Raw genomic sequence first — 20,346 nt, 5'->3', positions numbered from 1 at the left:
GTCTCTCCTATCACCACTGTGTCTGAGGGGATGGTAGTGGAACGGTGGGGAGGACAAGGGCAGCACAAACATTTACTGCCGTTTCCAGGTACAGTGAAAAAAGTGAGTGAGTTGTAGGGTGAAGAGCACACACCTCTACCTTCCTGAATGGATGATTTAAGAGGTTGATGTCACTAACCCTGGGGATGTGTGTGTGAGTGCATGAGGTGGGGATTTGAAACTGGCAGAATCCTACAGCAATTCAAAGCCCTTGACTCTGACTGATAACGTCTGTGTATCTCCCTGCTGGATGGAGCCCCAAAATACACATGTAGGTTGAATCTCAGTTCACACAAAGCACCATCTAACCAAAACTCTCCCTAGCCGAGAACACACTACTCTGAGTTAAATCAGACTTGGCCAAGCCAAACCAAACTGAACAGCTACACCTGGACTGATGAATGGGATAATCAAGTGTCCTGAGCTCAGTTAAATATTGATCTAGCTGAGAAATAAAAATAGTGTTATTGCTGCAAATGAAATTGGTAGTCAAATTCAAGACCAGCTATGCCAACACAGTAAATGGATAGAGCATGCGCCCTGCCCTCATTGCCCTGGTCTAGTCAACGCATCATGGTAATAAAGCAGTTGGCACAGGCACATTTCGTACAGTGGCCAAAAGACGGCAGTGTTTTACAATACTTTAATCATTAGATCACACACCGCAAACTTGCCTCAGCCAGAGATGTTCTTGCGCTCTTTCTTTCTTTCTTTCTTTCTTTCTTTCTTTCTTTCTTTCTTTCTTTCTTTCTTTCTCACTCTTGCATACATGCACGCACGCACTTACGTGGGCACAGACGCACACACAGAGCGAGAGAGAGAATGACATCCTATCCTCTTCTCAATACAACAATAAGCTAAAGTTATCGATATTGATTAATAGTCACAGTGCAACTCAATTCTTGCCCCGGAAAATCTGTAGCATGCTGGCTATGTCCATATCGAAACGAAATTGAGGTGAGTGCATGCATACTGGTTTTGAATGTGCGTAATGGACTGAAAATAAATAAAAACGTGCAACTCACAAGCAAGTTCTCTGAATACTTATTCCACTGGGCTTTTTTTGTAAAATGTTGTCAAATCCAATCACAAAACTCACAACTGTTCCATGTGCAGCCAAGTAGCCACACACTGTTCTCTTTACCAAAATGTGATATTCCCAGCAAAACAGAAAACCCTTTCTGTATAAAACGAAATCCTCAACAGAAAGTTATATTCCACTCGCTTGAGTAGTAAGCATCCCACATGAGTCGTCCTGTGTTTATAGCCTAGTAGTAATATCTCATTCAGCCAGCTCACATGCAGGTTAGGTCTCTATGAGTAGCCTAACGTCAAAGCGCGCATTTGGGGGTAGGTAGCCTATCCAAAACAGGGGAGGGGGGCACCCTTCGTGACGTCAGCATACGGAGATCTCAATATTAAATCATTTCTGGGTAACTTATTAAGTACCATAGTGTGATTTCGGTTTTAAAAAAACGTAATAAAAAATGCTGCTTAGCAAAGGGCAATTTCTCAAGCAAGGATTGTGCTAGGACTGTCTTGGGAGTGGTCTGAGTGGGGAGGAGAAATCTGAAAATCGGGTGTTATTGGCAGAGAAGATTGGAACTCCCTTTTTTATCGGTCTATTAACTAATTAACCACAAAGTTAGGTCACCACGGAGGGCCAAAACTCAATCCCACCAAAACAGGCTGAAATGTCAGGCAGTCATTTCAAACAGCTCTTACACCAAACGGGCATTATCATCATTTTCACCCATTTTACAGTATTATATATATATAAAACGGATGAAAATCACGTTTCTGACTACAACAGGCATTTAACAAAAGCATGTATATATTTTTGCAATCAGCTGATAATCAATGATATGACAAATATAATTTTTATGCATGCAAAGAAAGTAGCCTAGTCTAATATGGTTCATGTGAATGGATAGTTTAGAATTCTATCATAGTTGGCTGTGGCTTGATCTGAATGGATTCCATTGCTATGGGAGTCAGGGCCGGTTCCAGTCATAAGCAGTTTTAGGCATAAAACTCAGTTGGGGGCTCAATTTACTGGTGAGAGCAAGAATAGTAGAATACACCAGGTGCAATTTGGAAATTTGGTTGTGCACCAGCAGTTTTTCACTTGTTATGTCAGTCACTGACAGTCACTCAATTAGCCATGCCAGTTAAACATTTCTAGATTGGTAGTTCAAGTGAAATTTCCCACCTGGAACTAGGAGCTTCCTATAATTTATAGCATGTGAATGCAGCATTATTCTAGCTGGCCAGCTAGCTATCTAAACTTGTAGTAATAATGGCTGAATTACCAAGGGCCCTGACTTCCAGGGGGCCCACATTGATTTTATTTGTCATTCTCACTCAGACATCATATCAACATGACATAAGTCATTACAAAATGTGTAGAATTGCAGGAAATTAGCTTTAAAACTGCATCATGTTATCTCCACCCGATGGGAAAATGTGTAGAATTGCAAGAAATTAGCTGTTAGACTGCTAAAAGGTTCTCTCTGCCCCATGGCAAAATGAGTAGAATTGCATGAAAGTTGAAGTGAAAGAGAGCGCAGGACATTGTAAAATTGCAAAGTTTTCTCTTCGCCCCATGTCGCTCTGGATAAGAGCGTCTGCTAAATGACTTAAATGTAATGTAAATGTAATGGCAAGATTTGTCAAATTGCAGAAAACTTGCAATAAAGCTGCAATATGTTACTTTTTGGCGACCCTACCAAATTCACATAGAAATGTGAGTTATAGATCTGTCATTGTCATTGAAAGCAAGTCTAAGAAGCAGTAAATATGTTCTTTGTGCACTATTTATACGTTTCCATTTCTTAAGTTTCGTTTTTGCATCTTTTACTTTAATTTTTTACACCAGCTTCAAACAGCTGAAAATACAATATTTTTGGTTGTTGAAAATATATTTCACAGCAGTTTAGATGGTACAATGATTCTCTACACTATACATTGCTTGTTTTATCACATAAACACAAACTATCAGAATTTTAGCAACCAGGAAATGTCAGAGCAATTTCTGCATATTGCACCTTTAAAACTGTAACATTTTCTTTACACCCCATGGCAAAATGTGTAGAATTGCAGAAATATTTTTCCTCCACCATCATGAGGGGGGCCACTGAAATGTTTTGCAGTGAGGTGTGGGGGCACCCCAACCAACTCTAGCTTCGGGCCCCCAAAGGGCTAGAGCCGGCCCTGATGGGAGATATGTGGCATCTTTGAACCAGGGTAAGGTTAGGTTATGTATATCTAATATCAGGCTACATCCAAATAGGCCGGAATGTAATTTTACTGCTGGCAGTAAGGATGGCTCAATTAAACCCTTCAAATCACACTCAAACATCTCAAACAAGTTAAAATATGTATATATTTTTTCTTCAAAAGTGAATGAAATTATCATAATTTCAGATTTTTTTTTTAGATAAACGGAAGAAAATAAAATTCTCCTTACCCCCTCCGTATGAGGTCATGTGATTGTGCGTCTCTGCGCGCGCGATGAATGGAGGCTGCCATAGGAACCAACCCCAGACCACTTGGCAGGCAGTTTAGAAAAATCTTCCATCGTTACACAATTTATTTTAAACTCGTACCCACGGTTTTTTATTTAAACAAAACTTCGGCTAATTTCTAGATGCTCCCCGTGAACCGACTGACGAAAAATGGAATGCCTTTGGGCGTTTTTCAGTTGCTTTTTATGCAGAGCTTCCTGTGGAACGCAGGAATTGGATGGACAATCCCAAACCGGAATTCCTGTGAGTGTTTCGCGCTGATAAAACCCTTCTACTGCACAAACACTCTCCATCCTGCTCAAACCGCTATGTGAATCACCTTTTCAAGCATTCTCTGCCTACGGACAGTTTGAAGAGACAAGAAAAAGCGTCCAATGAAGTGATTTGAATTTACAGCTTCAACTTTTGTTTAATAATTAATAAATCATTGAAAATATATTACATCGTTTCAATTACTGAATTTCAGTTTACTTTACAGGTTAATTGACTCCCTTCAATTCGAATTGACCCCAACCCTGGACTGTAGCCATCAGATTTTAACCCAGAGAATGTTTTATTACATTACAACAGAGGCTAATTCAGCATAGCAACATTATTACTGAAAATACAGACAATTCGTGTTCAGAGTTGCAGAGAACACGGAATGACAACCAATGAATAGTCCCAATGCAACCATAATCCATCACAATGAGTTTATCGTTGAAATGTACATTTTAGGCCCTCTAATGAGACCTTTTGCTCCAAGTCGAGTCAAAGCAAAAGCATTGAGGGTGTCATTTTAGGACTTTTTTTTGTGCTTTTGTTTGGATTTGGATCGGTCTTGATAAGTTATGATTGTAGTCGTTCTCAACACCTCCAAAACATACTGTACAGTCACTCTCAAAGCTTCCGGAACATATAGTCACATCAGCACAGCGATACATAAAATAGAGGACAGTATAACACAGAAATATGGAAACAACGACACATGAAGAATGAACATTGAATTATAGTGAGTGAAAACAATTGCGTATTGCTGTATTCACTGACATTCTTATTAGGTGTCAGGAGCACATGAGGACTCTCTATTGCTGCTTTCTATTTTGTATTGGCTTAAAACGTGTCATAACGTAGTCTATGAATCATATTTTAGATTTCGTGGTGAATTTGCTGATTTTCCTCATGTTTGACTTTGACTCCAACTGGGTGGATGAGGACGCGTGAGAGAGTTATGGGATCTGAGATGTGTTTTTCAGATAAATGTGTGCCTGAGAGGGAGAAGAAAACACGGTATTTAATGTTCATTTGATGTGGTCCAGAACTTTTGGAGGTAAATGGGAAGTGTGTGTCAGTAGCATGTTAAAGATAGAGCACTCTCATCTATTTCCTTTGAAGCTGAGGTGATGATTAGTCAGTTTGACATCCAGTCTTCATTTGTCATGCTAAGTGTACAAAATGACAGACGCACGCACACGCGCTGCACATAAATACTCTAAACAATTAGTCATAATGTGTACTCGCAACATGTGGCTAAAGCTATTGAGTGGCTACAATGAACCAGAAAAGAAAGAGAGTGTGTGTTTCATCTGTCACAGTGTCATACACACTGACTGGTTATAAAATCAGTAGAGATCATAGGCTACTCACTGGCTGCAGACTGTAAAAACCCATGAATTTGAATTACTCAGTCTTTATCTATGCTGAATAGATTATTTGTACTTTTTTTAATTTTTTTTACATCAAAGGTACATTTAAAAGTTGTTCAGAGGTTAACATTTGGTACACATTTTCTCTGGTAATAATTTTACATTGGTTAACATATATGTTACAAAACCACCAGAGTAATAGAATAAAATATTAGTTCAATGAAAGACCAAACTTGCTAGGGTTAGCCATGTTTTTATTCCCGAGGTAAGTTTAAAGGCCCAGTGATTTGGGGGTTTAGCCTAGCGATGTGACCCTTTACTGAGATAACAGAGAAGCCTACGTGCTGTAGCACCATGGCTGGGGGTCGCAGGTGACCACACACACCAACACACACTCAGGACATTCTGTCAAGGGTGAGCAGCAGGAAAGGTTAAAGGAACTTGAGACGCAAAAAGTACAAGTGTGTGAGTGTGTGTCTGTTTCTCTCAGACAGGAATTATTTTCGTTCTTTGAAATCAAGGCTTGGTCCGACGCAAGCAAAGTTTTGTAGTCTGTGGCATATTGCAGATTTGGCCCAGGAAAAGATGCCGATTGCTGAGACCAAAAAAAAACTGACGCAAAGCAGCACTTCCTGCCAGAGAGGAAGCAGGAAATGGCTGTGGAAGTGAGATTCTGGAGTCGTGTCCCTTGAAACAATTAAAATCTCACTTGTTCAGGAAGCGGACCTGCGTCAAAATGTAACCTGACAGATTTGGCTTGAGGGTAGAAGCACTGACCCTGGAGAGGGTATGAGAGAAGGGTCGCTGTGCCCATGCTATGGTCTGAAGAATGTCATGAAACGTGAACTAACTTTCGTGATGAGCCCTGAGAGGTGCGAGTATAGGAGAGAGGATAGGGTGAGAGATAGTTATAGAGAAAGTGTCATAAGAGAGAGGGAAAGAAAGGAGATAGGTGGTAGAGATGGAAAGAATGGGAATGCTGAGAGAGAGAGAGGTTGGGGGGTGGAGGTAGGGTAGAGTAGAGGAGGGCATACCATACAGTAAATATTATTGTGGCTGACAAACAAATAGGTCTGGAGCGTACCGCCTCGTGTTTATTGTCTGTCTACACAAAAGCATAGGAGTGTGTTTATGTAGAAGACATTGGTTGTGCCAGTGTGTGTGTACGTTGTACGGGCGGGCAATCATGTGTGTGTGTCGCCATGTGTGTGTGTCTCTCTGGCTACTCATATAGTGAATGCCTCCCTCCATGTCACTAAGTATTGATGACATCACAAGTGTGTTTACAGATTTTGTGCCTGCAGGCTGTCTTTGTCCCTGCAGGCTCTTAGATGCACCACTGATATCTGCTTATCTTTAAAACCATGAATCTTTAAACGGAGCATTGATTAAAAATAAAATCTCAATCTCTCTTCCATCGGTCTCTCTCTCTCTCTCTTTCTTTCCTCCTCACTCTCAATTTCTTCCGTATCTTTATACTAAACAAAAATATAAACGAGCTGAAATAAAATATCCCAGAAATGTTCCATATGCACAAAAAGCGTATTTCTCTCCAATGTTGTGTACAAGTTTGTTTGCATCTCTGTTATAGTGAACATTTCACCTTTGCCACGATAATCCATCCACCTGACAGGTGTGGCATATCAACAAGCTGATAAAACAGCATGATCATTGTATAGGTGCATCTTGTGCTGGGGACAAAGGCCACTCTAAAATGTGCAGTTTTGTCATACAACACAATGCCACAGATGTCTCAAGTTTTGAGGGAGTGTGCAATTGGCATGCTGACTGCAGGAATGTCCACCAGAGCTGTTGGCAGAGAATTGAATGTTCATTTCTCTTCCATTAACCGCAGCCAACGTCATTTTAGAGAATTTGGCAATACGCCCAACCGACCTCACAACCGCAGACCATGTGTAACCATGCCAGCCGAGGGTCTCCACATCCGGCTTCTTCACCTGTGGGATCGTCTGAGACGGGCCTAATGAAGATATTTCAACTTGATTTCCTTATATGAACTATACCTCAGTAAAGTCTTTGAAATTGTGGCATGTTGCATTTATATATTTTTTTCAGTATAGTTGTGGATCTGTGCTGTGTATAGAATCTCTGGCCAATACTAAGACGGTTGGCCTGTCCACACCAGTAATGGAGGAATGTGAGGATACAAACAAAGTCAGCAGAATGTGTCTCTCTGTATGTACAGTGCATTCAGAAAGTATTCAGACCCCTTGACATGTTCCACATTTTGCTATGTTACAGCCTTATTCTAAAATTGATTAAATAGTTCCCCCCTCATTAATCTACACACAATAGCCCATAATGACAGAGCAAAACCATGTTTTTAGGTTTTGTTGGCAAATTTCTTTAAAAAAAAACAGAAATATTATATTTACATAAGTATTCAGACTCTTTGCTCAGTACTTTGTTGAAGCACCTTTGTCAGCGATTACGGCCTGGAGTCTTCTTGGGTATGATGCTACAAGCTTGGCACACCTGTATGTGGAGAGTTTCTCTTATTCTTCTCTGCAAATCCTCTCAAGCTCTGTCAGTTTGAATGGGGAGCATTGCTGCACAGCTATATACAGGTTTCTCCATACATGCTCGATCGGGTTCAAGTCCGGACTCTGGCTGGGCCACTCAAGGACATTCAGAAACTTGTCCTGAAGCCACTCCTGCATTGTCTTGGCTGTGTGCTTAGGGTCGTTTTCCTGTTGGAAGGTGAACCTTCGCCCCAGTCTGAGGTCCTGAGTGCTCTGGAGCAGGTTTTCTTCAAGGATCTCTCTGTACTTTGCTCATTTAATCTTTCCCTTTATCCTGACTAGTCTCCCAGTCCCTGCTTCTGAAAAATATCCCCACAGCATGATGCTGCCACCACCATGCTTCACCACCATAGCGATGGGGCCAGGTTTCCGCCAGATGTGGCGCTTGGTATTCAGGCCAAAGAGTTAAATGTTGGTTTCAACAGACCAGAGAATCTTGTTCTTCATGGTTTGAGAGTCCTTTAGGTGCCTTTTGGCAAATTGCAAGTGGGAAGTCATGTGTCTTGTAATTATAGCATTTACATACACTACCGTTCAAAAGTTTGGGGTCACTTAGAAATGTCCTTGTTTTTTAAAAGAAAATAACAGTTTTTGTCCATTAAAATACCATCAAATTGATCATAAATACAGTGTAGACATTGTTAATGTTGTAAATGACTATTGTAGCTGGAAATGTCAGATTTTTTAAATGGAATATCTACATAGGAGTACAGAGGCCATTTTTCAGCAACCATCACTCCTGTGTTCCAATGGCACGTTGTGTTAGCTAATCCGAGTTTATTATTTTAAAAGGGTAATTGATGATTTTGCAATTATGTTAGCACAGCTGAAAACTGTTGTTCTGATTAAAGAAGCAATATAACTGACCTTCTTTTGACTAGTTGAGTATCTGGAACATCAGCATTTGTGGGTTCGATTACAAGCTCAAAATGGACAGAAACAAATAACTTTCTTCTGAACCTCATTAGTCTATTCTTGTTTGTAGAAATGAAGGCTATTCCATGCGAGAAATTGCCAAGAAACTGAAGATCTCGTACAACGCTGTGTACTACTCCCTTCACAGAACAATACAAACTGGCCCTAACCAGAATAGAAAAAGGAGTGGGAGGCCCCGGTGCACAGCTGAGCAAGAGGACAAGTACATTAGAGTGTCTAGTTTGAGAAACAGACGCCTCACAAGTCCTCAACTGGCAGCTTCATTCAATATTACCCGCAAAACAGTCTCAATGTCAACAATACAGAGGCGACTCCGGGATGCTGGCCTCCTAGGCAAAGTTGCAAAGTAAAAGCCATATCTCAGACTGGCCAATAAAAGATTAAGATGGGCAAAAAAACACAGACACTGGACAGAGGAAGATTGGAAAAAAGTGTTATGGACAGACAAATCTAAGTTTGAGGTGTTCAGGTCACAAAGAAGAACATTAGTGAGATGCAGAAAAAATGAAAAGATGCTGGAGGAGTGCTTGACGCCACCTGTCAAGGATGGTGGAGACAATGTGAAGGTCTGGGGGTGCTTTGGTGGTTGTAAAGTGGGAGATTTGTACAGGGTAAAAAGGGATCTTGAAGAAGGAAGGCTATCACTCCATTTTGCAACGCCATGCCATACCCTGTGGACGGCGCTTAATTGGAACCAATTTCCTCCTACAACAGGACAATGACCCAAAGCACAACTCCAAACTATGCAAGAACTATTTAGGGAAGAAGCAGTCAGCTGGTATTCTGTATTCTGTGGCCAGCACAGTCACTGGATCTCAACCCTTTTGAGCTGTTGTGGGAGCAGTTTGACCGTATGGTACGTAATAAGTGCCCATCAAGCCAATCCAACTTCAGGAAGCATCAGGTGAAGTCTCATCAGATTACCTCAACAAATTGACAACTAGAATGCCAAAGGTCTGCAAGGCTGTAATTGCTGCAAATGGAGGATTCTTTCACGAAAGCAAAGTTTGATGGACACAATTAATTAAATTAATTAAATTAAAAATCATTATTTTTAACCTTGTTAACGTCTTGACTATTTTTCCTATTAATTTTGCAACTAATTTCATGGATGTTTTCATGGAAAACAAGGAAATTAATAAGTGACCCCACATTTTTTAACGATAGTGTACATAGGCAATGAGGTTTCAAAATGTATGTACAGTACACTACATGGCCAAAAGTATGTGAACACCCCTTTAAATTAGTAGACTTGGCTATTTCAGCCAGACCTGTTACTGACAGGTTTATAAAATCGAGCACACAGTCATGCAATCTCCACAGACAAACATTGGCAGTAGAATGGCCTTATTGAAGAGCTCAGTGATTTTCAACGTGGCACCGTCATAGGATGCCAAATCTCTGGAATAATAACTATTCGTCTGGCGCTTCATGAAATGGGTTTCCATGGCCGAGGAGCCATACACAAGCCTACGATCACCATGCACAATGCCAAGCGTCGGCTGGAGTGGTGTAAAGCTTGCCGTCATTGGACTCTGGAGCATTGGAAACACGTTCTCTGGAGTGATGAATCACGCTAAATCATCTGGCAGTCCGACAGACGAATCTGTGTTTGGCAGGTGCCAGGAGAACGCTACCTGCCCCAATGCATAGTGCCAACTGTAAAGTTTGATGGTGGAGGATTAATGGTCTGGGGCTGTTTTTCAAGGTTCAGGCTAGGCCACTTAGTTCCAGTGAAGGGAAATCTTAACGCTACAGCATACAATGACACAGATGATTCTGTGCTTCCAACTTTGTAGCAACAGTTTGGGGAAGGCCCTTTCCTGTTTCAACACGACAATGCCCCCGTGCACAAAGCGAGGTTCATACAGAAATGGTTTGTCGAGATCGGTGTGGAAGAACTTGACTGGCCTACGCAGAGCCCTGACCTCAACCCAATTGAACACCTTTGGGATTAATTGGAATGCTGACTGCGAGCCAGGCCTAATCGCCCAACATCAGTGCCCAACCTCACAAATGCTCTTGTGGCTGAATGGAAGCAAGTCACCGCAGCAATGTTCCAACATCTAGTGGAAAGCCTTCCCAGAAGAGTGGAGGCTATTATAGCAGCAAAGAGGGGACCAACTCCATATTAATGCCCATGATTTTTGAATGAGATTTTCAACGAGCAGGTGTCCACATACTTTTTGCCATGTAGTGTATGTCTGTCTGTCTACATGCTGGACACTAGAATGATGAGGCTAGACTGGATGCGGTGGAGATTTGTACTGTAAGGCTTAAGAGCATGTGTGGAGGAGACAGATATGTGCAAAGTTGCAAACGCACACCTATTATCCCTATTCAATCATGCATACACACATTGTTATAAAACCACACATCCTGCACACTAATTCTTGCATACACACACTTCATGACAATGTGTGTTGCTTAGATAAGACAGAAGAGAGGATGAGTAAGAAGAAAGGAAGATAGGAGGAAGAGTCTCTGGGAACCTCATATAGCCCCATTCACACACACACACACACACACACACACACACACACACACACACACACACACACACACACACACACACACACACACACACACACACACACACACACACACACACACACACACACACACACACACACACACACACACACACACACACACACACACTTAAACCCCCTCTCCCTGTGCTCCATACATCTCTCCACCACTACCACAGTGATGACATGTTTTCCATTCAGTCAAGCCAAACAGGAAGTCCTGCATCCAAGGCCTTAAACCCCTCTAAAAAAAATGCTGGGTTAAAATAAACCCAATTTGGGTAAATATTGGACAGAGCAAACATTGGGTTGTTTTGACCTAGCCAGTTTGGTCAGAAACAACCCATTGTTTTCTTTAAGATTGGTTGTTGATGCTGGGTTATTGAGCTATTATCCACTGGGTCAGATCAGAAGACTGGAGGTGTGACATACTCTTTTTTTAAATTTGACCTTTATTTAACCAGGTAGGCCAGTTGAGAACAAGTTCTCATTTGCAAATGCGACCTGGCCAAGATAAAGCGAAGCATTTCGACACATACAACAACACAGAGTTACACATGGAATAAACAAAACATACAATCAATAATACAGTAGAAATATCTATGTACAGCATGTGCAAATGAGGTAGGATAAGAGAGGTAAGGCAATAAATAGGCCATGGTGGTGAAGTAATTACAATATAGCAATTAAACAATGGAATGGTAGATATGCAGAAGATGGATGTGCAAGTAGAGATACTGGGGTACAAATGAGCAAGATAAATAAATAAAGTGTGTGGAGGAGGTAGATTGGATGGCTATTTACAGATGAGCTATGTACAGGTGCAGTGATCTGTGAGCTGCTCTGATAGCTAGCGGGGTACTAGTGGTGTGAGAGTAAATGTCATTCCAGTTAATATGTTCTGTCATATTGTAAATGCATGTTAATGTTGAACCCTCACACTTTTTGTTGCTTTAATAAGTCAAAAATATGTGTTCCTTAAGTGCCTATATTGAAATAGTTACAGCTTTGTTACAATATTTAAATAAGAATGTTTCTAAATGTGCAGTTGAATTTGGAAGTTTACATACACGTGGGTTGGAGTCATTAAAACTCGTTTGTCAACCACCCCACAAATTTCTTGTTAACAAGCTATAGTTTTCAAGTCGGTTCGGACATCTACTTTGTGCATGACACAAGTCATTTTTCCAAAAATTGTTTACAGAGTATTTAATTTATAATTCTCTGTATCACATTTCCAGTCGGTCAGAAGTTTACATACACTAAGTTGACAGTGCCTTTAAACAGCTTGGAAAATTACAGAAAATTACGTCATGGCTTTAGAAGCTTCTGATAGGCTAATTGATATCATATAAGTCAGTTGGAGGTGTACCTGTGGATGTATTTCAAGGCCTACCTTCAAACTCAGTGCCTCTTTGCTTGATATCATGGGAAAATCAAAAGAAATGAGCAAAGAGCTCAGAAAAAAAATTGTAGGCCTACTCCACAAGTCTGGTTCATCCTTGGGAGCAATTTCCAAATGCCTGAAGGTACCATGTTCATCTATACAAAACAATAGTACGCAAGTATAAACACCATGGGACCACACAGCTGTCATACCGCTCAGGAAGGAGACGCATTCTGTCAATCCCATAGAAAATTTGTGGGCAGAACTGAAAAAGCGTGTACGAGCAAGGAGGCCTACAAATCTGACTCAGTTACACCAGCTCTGTCAGGACGAATGGGCCAAAATTCACCCAACTTATTGTGGGAAGCTTGTGGAAGGCTACCCGAAACGTTTGACCCAAGTTAAACAATTATAAGGCAATGCTACCAAATACTAATTGAGTGTATGTAAACTTCTGACCCACTGGGAATGTGATGAAAGAAATAAAAGCTGAAATAAATAATTCTCTCTGCTATTATTCTGACATTTCACATTCTTAAAATAAAGTGGTGATCCCAACTGACCTAAAACTGGAAATCTTTACTAGGATTAAATGTCAAGTTTAAATGTATTTGGCTAAGGTGTATGTAAACATCCGACTTCAACTGTATATTAAAATATGTAATGTGCAAAAACATTGAAGGAAATTTGAAGTTTGCAGTATACAAACTTAAAATGATTAACATGAATGATATTTATTCTCGCGGATATATTGGTGAAAGCCACGCCCCCAATAGGCCACACCTTTGGATTACCCAAACATGGGTTAATTTAACCATCAGTTGGAGTTGTGGGTTTATTGGGGTTTTATTGGGGTTGACCCAGGGATGGATGGGTCTTTTTAATGTAATCCTTTGTTTATTTTCAGGAGGCTTGGCCTCTTAGGGTTGTGGCTTTCAGCTACGTATATTTGGCCACCGGTGAGAGTAAATGTAATTCATTTTCATCATTTTGTGGCATGTTAAATATTTTAATATACAATTAATTAGTGATGGGAAACCAAGGCTTTCTGAACTCTTTGGAGCTTACACCAAATTGTGCTGAAAAGTGCGCTTCATTATCGGTTCACAATGCACATTAGTGACGTCTGCTGGTCAGAAATATATAGCTGAGTGCGATTATCAGATAGACGTTTTTTTCTCTCCACTGTTTTCATTTGAACTCCGTGGCTCAATGATAAGTTCTTGGCTTTAATAGCCTATATACAGTTGGAATACCATAGTGTGACTTCGACAGGATTTGACCTCATATCCTCACGTCCCTGAGTTCCCTCCTGTACCTGCTAAGCCACCTGTCAGGTGAAAGTACATGAACAAAATCCTAACTATATTTGTAAGTACCTTGTGTCCAGTAGAGGTTGTTGTTTGAAACCAGCTTGTAATTAAAGAAACCAACGGAACCACGTTGAAATCAGTGTGATCTCGCATTTTGCAACACACGGTTATAAAAAGCATGCAACCAAACAAAGCTTTGGACGTCATTGACGACGTACTTCTGATAAAGTGATACATGCATTGATTGGCACACTGCTTCGAAGTTAGCTGCTTAGAGATTTCGACACATGCATTGGAGCTCCGGTATCAATCGTAACATCACCACAATTAACTACATCATTATTCAATTATACAACTGTAAAATACATATTTTTATGTTTAGTGTTAGAGAAAATGTGCATATTTTCTAAATGTCTCTCTTGATCAAAACATCTGGCCCCACCGCTGTGAACATCCCACAGAGCTCGAGCTTGGCTTCCTGAACTCGGTAGGAACTCACCTTTCATATCAAGTCCATATATGACAAACAGAAAGTGTTTTTCGTTTATAGATTGATCCATGAATGAGGTGAAACCACTCTCTCCTGCTGCGCTACGATGTAAGGATTGTCAGTGGCTGTGACGTAGGGTTCAGCCAGGAGTTGATGGACAGACGGAAGAGCGAATTAAATGGTAGGAGGGACATTCCAGCATCAAGTGGTTTCAGATTTCACATCCACATTCAGGCTCTGTGTCCGTGGGAACCAGGGCTATCGCTCAACGCAAGCCATTTGGATCTACGGATTTCTACAGATTGATTTACAAGCAAAAATGTCAGTCATTAACAGAACCAAGCAGATCTCCTAAACAGGAGACTTTTACAGCCCAGCGTTAAACTACAAAAGTGTCGGTGCTCAACCTTAACAGGTGTAGACAATACAAAAGAACAGAAGAACCAGAATGACATTTACTCTCACAGGTGGCCAAAAGGAACCATCTGAAAGCCACACCTTTACTAAGCCACGCCTCCAGTCTTCTGATCTGACTCGATGAGCTCAATAACCCAACTGTGACTCAACTGGCTGAGTCAAAAATAATCCAATGTGTGTTCTGTCCACTATTTACCCAGTACTGTGTTGTTTTAACCCAGCAGTTTTTTGAGTGTAGAAGTACCCTCATTTATCCATCTTACTTCCTCTCTGTCGTCTTTAGGATAGGGTGAGGGAAACTAGTAAACCGGTGAAGTAGTACTATGGAGAAGTTTGTCAGTAGTGTATCAATGTTCAGTTGCAATGTTGGTTTTACCATTCATGCCTAGGACCCCTACAGTAAAAATGCTTAGACCTCATACAAATACATGAAAATAGCCTTGACTAATTTAGTTCCTAGCTCTGTGCATAGCTAGAATGTGAGCACATATTTTAAACATGCCTTTTTATGGCCTCCCTCCCGTCCCGTTCACATGAATTCCCCTTGTTGCCGTTGCCAACGGTCCTCGTCAGAAACTGTCATCGACGGCCAGGGAGAGATGGAATTTTATACACATTCCTCCCAAACTGCTCCCTCAGAAACACATGTGACAGTGATAGGCTTATTTACCATAGTAATCCATTCTCTCTCCATGAGGCTAGCGTTTGAATTTGAGCCAAAACATTCCCCAAAGTTGTTTCAGGAGTGAGTGTGAAGTGTGGACATTCACACCACAATAGTCCTAAATGTTCTCTTCTAGTTCAGATGAATAATTATTTAATGAATATTTTTTTGTCCAAATATTTGTTATGAGACGCTAAGGCACCTAGGCAAGGTATGAAGTTACGTAAAGAGGTACAGTATTTGTTGGTTATTCAATATGCCATTGTCTGTCAACTTTTGTAGTGGTTTGTCATCAATACTAGCTGGCACTCTGCAGCTTTGTGTGTTATTATTTCCAGGAGGTGTATTCCATTGTTTACAAACCCACTCATTAGAAAGACGGTGCAGTGTATGTGCACTGTTGGCCTTTTTTGTAATTTTATCAGTAATGTACTGTATTGATCAACAGTATGATACTATATGAACTGAATACAGCAAATTACCCTAGAATGCACAGTAAAATACCATACATCTGTTTTACAGTATTAATGATGGTGCATTGTGGGAAACTGTAAAAGTTTGTATTTGTATTTATTAGGGATCCCCATTACCCAACGCCTATGCAGCAGCTACACTTCCTGGGGTTCAAACAAATTAAGGCACTTACATCACACATAAAACAAAATATAAAACAGTACATCATAACAGTATTACACCAATATACTACAATACAAAATGTATAATACCACCATACAACAATATGACGGTGTACGTGTGTGTAGAGTGCGTGTGCTAGTGTGTGTGTGCATAAGCGTGTGTCTGTACCTGTGTGGGTTTCTATTGACATTTCCTGCTGTTCCATAAGGTGTATTTTTATCTGTTTTTTAGATCGGATTCTACTGCTTGCATCAATTGCCTGATGTGGAATAGAGTTCCATGTAGTCATGGCTCTATGTAGTACTGTGCGCCTCCCATAGTCTGTTCTGGACTTACTGTAGAAATCTATAATGAGTACCAACTAAAATACCAGGGCTAATAGATCAGGACCTGGTGCCTTGCTACACCTGGGTGAGCTCTGACAACCAGTCATACTCCAGTATTTACCTTCTCCTCCTGGACCAGACCCCCACAGCATCAGCCACTTTCCTCTCAGACCACCGACAACTCAGTACGACTGTACACCTCCCAGCGACACAGACTGACAGGCACTATGGAAACTGAACACCACTTTACTGAACACCAGACTCAACAACCTATGCATCACGCATTTGAAGAACTGGACCTCTCTCCTTGACCTTTTGAACTGCGCCATCGAGTGGTGGGAAATGGTCAAGAGGAGAACTAAACACCTTTACATCAAGGCAGGCAAATCAATAGCAAAAGGTAAAAAGAGAATAACTGAACAAACTCAACCAACGACTACAAGCCAATCTGACCTACAGCAAGCAGGCTTCGATCTGGCACCCGAAATAGCAGACACCAAACACAGACTCGCACTCTTACACAGGCAGAAACAGCAGAAAATCAAACACAATAGCAAAATCCTACAAGAGGAAGAGAAATGCACCAAATACTTTTTCAAACAAATCAGATGAAAGAAACAGACAATAGATGCATTGAAAGATGACCAACAGACACTACTGACGATCAGGCCATCAATAACATCATTACAGTCTTCTACAGTTGTACTCTACAATTGTACTCACCTAAGACGACAGATGACAAACTCCTCGGCAACATAGCGCCAATCCCACAAAACACGACATTGTAGGAGGAAATGGGCCTGTCGCTGGATGAGGTCATCCGGGCCGTGCACTCCTTAAACAAAGGTAAGACACCAGGTCCAGTTGGGCTCCCTACTGAGTTTTACGTAGCATGTTGGAAACACCTCTAAGTCAGTCTGGGGACAGTTTACAGTAGCATGTACAGGGATGGCTAGCTTGCACTCACCCACACTGAAGGTTAGCTCCCAAAGGTGCAGAGGAAGGACCAAAGACACAAACCTACACCTGGAGCAAGCAGACCATAGGGGAGATCCGCCATTGATCTCCGGGTCATGGGCTACCAGGTGTGACTGCTTACTCTGAGTTTGTCCTTCCTCCCCCTAAAGGAACAGAGTAGACCAGTGACTAGACAACCCCCAGGACCCTGCTACAATCACGGAGGAAGGACCCAAAGAAACCAATCTACTCCAAGACCGAGCAGGAGACAGGGGAGTGCCACAGTCGAGCACAAACGGATATGGAGCAACAGCAGCAACCGGAACCAACAGACCAGGAAACAGCATGACCCTCCTGGCTTCAGCAGGGCAGTTCTCCAGAGAGGTATGGGCAGTTTCCAATTTTGGGTAACATTTAGGAACTTTAAAAATGTACCCACGATTAACAAATTCAGAGCACACCCTCTCTCAGACACAGGAAACAAAATAGTCACTGTTCAACTCCACAACGACTGTATTCAAGACTTTGACATCCAGGTTTCAAATCAAATCAAATGTATTTATATAGCCCTTCGTACATCAGCTGATATCTCAAAGTGCTGTACAGAAACCCAGCCTAAAACCCCAAACAGCAAGCAATGCAGGTGTAGAAGCACGGTTTGGCTCGGCAGGTTTGCCCTGATCAAATCAACGGCCAGGAGAGTCCTGGAGTTCTCTGGACTTGGGCAAGAAAATGGCTTGTTCAGTTATACCAACATTACCCCAGCACCATCACGCTGATTAACAACAGGGGCGCCATCCACTACTGCGGTATGCCCAAGCTGTGCAGGGACTGCGGCTAACTTGACCATCTGGCCGCAGTGCCTGCAGAGCCATCCGCTGTAAAAACTGCAAAGGCAACCACCCCACATAAGAATGCAAACGATCACAACCCTGCAACCTGTGCAAAGGGGAGGGGCACTTCTACAGATCCCAAAAGTAATCTAGCAACATACAATGCCTTGCTGATTGGTCAGAGTTTGGAAGTTCCCTGTAACGAAGTGAGAGATGAAGAACGCTAGAGAGGGAGTCCCCGTGAACGGATTTTGGTCGGATTTTGCTCGTGCCTACAATGCCACGAACTGCAGGAGATGCACAGTTTCGTGCATTTCGTACAGTTTCATTTGAAATGATCTAAACGAAAGGCAAGAAACAAGTGACTCTTGTAGATAGCTAACATTACATAATTGTCAGTAATAGTGAATCAATGGAGTTAGCTTTGCACATTCAGCTACTGCGAGCTATGCAGCATCTCTTTTAGTTGCCAACTAGCACAAATTTCATGTAGGTAAGTATCTCAATAGTCCTTTCGTAAACATGTAGATAACCACACTAAGCTAACGCTAGACGACACACACTAATAGACAGCTTCATCCCAATCGCTGTTGTTAAAAGGGCGATAACACTTGATATAATTCACAGCTTACTTACCTCCAAAAACAATGCAACTATCCATGATCTCGATGCTATCCAGTGGACCAGTCAGGCAAGCTGCAATCACTCACTAAAAAGCTACATATTTTAATGCAACTTCATATCCAAATTCAGGAAAATGCAAGGTATGGGATAGCAATGTTTTGTTTTGGTGGGGATTCCATCTCTAGCCTTCTTTCTTCTCTCACGCGCCATTACTTTTCACAGTGAACAACCAAACTCTGACCAATCAGCACAGCTTTGAATGTTGCTAAGTTTGCTGTGGGCGTAGTTTTGCACCAAGTCTGGCGTGAATATAAAGGAAGCATTCCTGATCCCCACTCCCGCCACCAACTTCCCCGGACTCCTCACCCTGCTCGTAAGTGACCAAGATCCACCCCCCCCCCCCCTTAGCCCTTCCTGCCCCTGATTCCGCACAGCAGAATGCCAGTCAGCCTCAGTCCAGACCCCTGGACCATCTGAGCCACCTTCACCATCTTCAACACTCCTATAACCCTTCATCCGGAAAGTTTATTGGGCCACCAGGCAGTCAGTGGGAAGGGGGCACCATCCAGCACCACTGATCCACTAGAAACCCTCATCCAAATCTGCAATGACATGGCCAACACTGGACCCGGATCCTCTTCATAACCCATTATGACCCTCCAACATCGGCAGAGCAGACAGGGTTGGCATATTGGTGACCAACCCCTACCTTCAACTGAAGTCCATCAGGGTAGTTCAGAGCGGGCAAATTCTGGTCTTAGACCTCAAGATTCAGGGTTTGCCCCTGAGGTTCATCAATGTGTATGGCCCCCACCAACATGGCAGAGAGAGTATCCCTCTTCAAACAGCTTCAATCACTCCTGCTCACCCCCACACCAGTCCTGGTTGGGGAGACATAATTGTGCCCTCCGAGACAAAGACCGCAGCAGGCCGAAGAGAGACCATAGCACTCAGTAACTACAATCAATCATCAATGATCTCCCCCTTACAGACAGACGCGGGTGGCACCTCCCCTCCGCCACCAACGTGGGTGAGTTCCTCCGTTGCATCTTACTCTAGGATTGACATTCTTGCTCTCGCCAGGTCTGAGAATATGCTCCCTGACAAGCTAAGCAGTGCACTTCCCAGACCACATGATACTGATTGTGTCTTCAGATTGCAAAGGCCTAGTGAGAGTAGGCATGGGTCCTGGTGGATGAATAGATCTATCCTTTAGGACCCAGCAGTCCAGCTCTCCTCCAGATGCTACCTGGAGTGGATGACCTTGAAATAAATATTTGACTCCCTGATAGAGTGGTGAGAAATGGTCAAGGCATTGACCCATGGTTATTTGGGGGAATAGCGCAGAGGAAAGCTAGGGAAAAGAGGGCCAATCTTGAACACCACAACAAGGCAGTTGTCTTAGCCTTCAGTGTCTTAGCCTCTTCCAGCTAGAGGGGTGGGTGCATGCTTTTCAACCGATCGCTGCCTGCACCCGCATGCCCGTCGAGCATCACCA

At 42.1% G+C, this 20,346-nt stretch overlaps 1 protein-coding gene across 1 annotated transcript in view; it reads right to left on the bottom strand.

Annotated features, from left to right (window-relative positions):
- Positions 1-3,713, bottom strand: part of LOC118385388 (epidermal growth factor-like protein 7) — a 29,290-nt gene extending 25,577 nt beyond the window's left edge. The window contains exon 1 of the mRNA XM_035772502.2: positions 3,509-3,713. The gene's annotated coding sequence lies outside the window, so the exon portion shown is untranslated. The remainder of the gene's footprint in view (positions 1-3,508) is intronic.
- Between the last annotated feature and the right edge of the window lie 16,633 nt (positions 3,714-20,346).

Source organism: Oncorhynchus keta, chromosome 6 (assembly GCF_023373465.1).
Source record: "Oncorhynchus keta strain PuntledgeMale-10-30-2019 chromosome 6, Oket_V2, whole genome shotgun sequence".
NCBI lineage: Eukaryota > Metazoa > Chordata > Actinopteri > Salmoniformes > Salmonidae > Oncorhynchus > Oncorhynchus keta.
This window is presented reverse-complemented; position numbering and strand designations above follow the sequence as displayed.